The sequence below is a fragment of the Neomonachus schauinslandi genome, chromosome 11, assembly GCF_002201575.2.
Source record: "Neomonachus schauinslandi chromosome 11, ASM220157v2, whole genome shotgun sequence".
NCBI classification, from domain to species: domain Eukaryota; kingdom Metazoa; phylum Chordata; class Mammalia; order Carnivora; family Phocidae; genus Neomonachus; species Neomonachus schauinslandi.
In genome coordinates this window covers 18,716,964-18,718,757 of record NC_058413.1, presented here as the reverse complement: position 1 = coordinate 18,718,757, position 1,794 = coordinate 18,716,964, and the positions used below count along the sequence as shown (strand labels likewise).

The following is a 1,794-nucleotide window of genomic DNA, read 5'->3' as shown; positions in this document are numbered from 1 at the left end:
GTAAAAGGAGACATTGTAACTGATATCAAAGAAAAAGGAATGTTCCTTGGAGACTACTATGAACAATTATACCCAAAATAAATTGAACAACCTGGAAAAAAATGGATAAATTCCTAGAAACATAAAATCTACCAAGACTGAGTCAAGAATAAATAGAGGAGCTAGTACCCGGGCTTGGAATCGGGCCGCAACCTCAGCCGCGCCTGCCGCCTTTCACCGCCTCTCGACCATGGACCCCCGCAAAGTGAGCGAGCTTCGGGCCTTCGTGAAAATGTGTAAGCAGGATCCGAGCGTTCTGCACACGGAGGAAATGCGCTTCCTGCGGGAGTGGGTGGAGAGCATGGGGGGTAAAATACCACCTGCCACTCATAAAACTAAATCAGAAGACAATATCAAGGAAGAAAAAACAGATAGTAAGAAGGCGGAGGAAAACATAAAGACAGACGAACCATCAAGTGAGGAAAGTGATCTAGAAATTGACAATGAAGGTGTGATTGAACCAGATACTGATGCCCCTCAAGAAATGGGAGATGAAAATGTAGAGATAACCGAGGAAATGATGGATCAGGCAAATGATAAAAAAGTGGCTGCTATTGATGCCCTAAATGATGGTGAACTACAGAAAGCCATTGACTTGTTCACAGATGCCATCAAACTGAATCCTCGCTTGGCCATTCTGTATGCCAAGAGAGCCAGTGTCTTCATCAAATTACAGAAGCCAAACGCTGCCATTCGAGACTGTGACAGAGCTATTGAAATAAATCCTGATTCAGCTCAGCCTTATAAGTGGTGAGGGAAAGCACACAGACTTCTGGGCCATTGGGAAGAAGCAGCACATGATCTTGGCCCTTGCTTGTAAACTGGATTACGATGAAGATGCTAGCGCAATGCTGAAAGAAGTTCAACCGAGGGCCCAGAAAATTGCTGAATATCGGAGAAAGTATGAGCGAAAACGTGAAGAGCGAGAGATCAAAGAAAGAATAGAAAGGGTTAAGAAGGCTCGGGAAGAACATGAGAGAGCCCAGAGGGAGGAAGAAGCCAGACGACAATCAGGAGCTCAGTATGGCTCTTTCCCAGGTGGCTTTCCTGGGGGAATGCCTGGTAATTTTCCTGGAGGAATGCCTGGGCTCAATGAAATTCTTAGTGATCCAGAGGTTCTCGCAGCCATGCAGGATCCAGAAGTTATGGTGGCCTTCCAGGATGTGGCCCAGAACCCAGCGAATGTGTCAAAATATCAGAGCAATCCAAAGGTTATGAATCTCATCAGTAAATTGTCATCCAAATTTGGAGGTCAAGCATAATAATGCCCTTCTGACAAATAAAGCCCTTGCTGAAGGAAAAGCAACGATCACCTAATGGATGTCGCAATAATATAAACCAGTGTACCTCTGACCTTCTCATGAAGAAAGCTGGGGTGCTGTGAAGAGAATCCCTACCCCTCTGCCCCACATGCAACTGAAACATTCTATAGTGGTTTGCCATTAGGGTAGTCATTCAGATAATGTTTTCCTACTAGGAATTACAAACTTTAAACACTTTTAAACCTTAAAAATATTTAAAAACATATTAAAAGGTTGTGTTAGTCCCTACAAAAAAAAAAAAAAAAGAATAAATAGAAAATCTGAAGAGACCAATAATAAATAAGGAGATTGAACCAGTAATCAAAAACCTCCCAACAAAGAAAAGCCCAGGGCCAAATGGCTTCACTGGTGAATTAGACCAAACAGTTAAAGAAGAATTAATGCCAATCAGCCTTTTTTAAACTCTTCCAAAAAAATTGGAGAGAACATTCTC

At 42.6% G+C, this 1,794-nt stretch overlaps 1 pseudogene; it reads left to right on the top strand.

The window, feature by feature from the left end:
* The first annotated feature begins 229 nt into the window (after positions 1 to 229).
* LOC110575737 lies at positions 230 to 1,377 on the top strand (annotated as a pseudogene).
* The last annotated feature ends 417 nt before the right edge of the window (positions 1,378 to 1,794 follow it).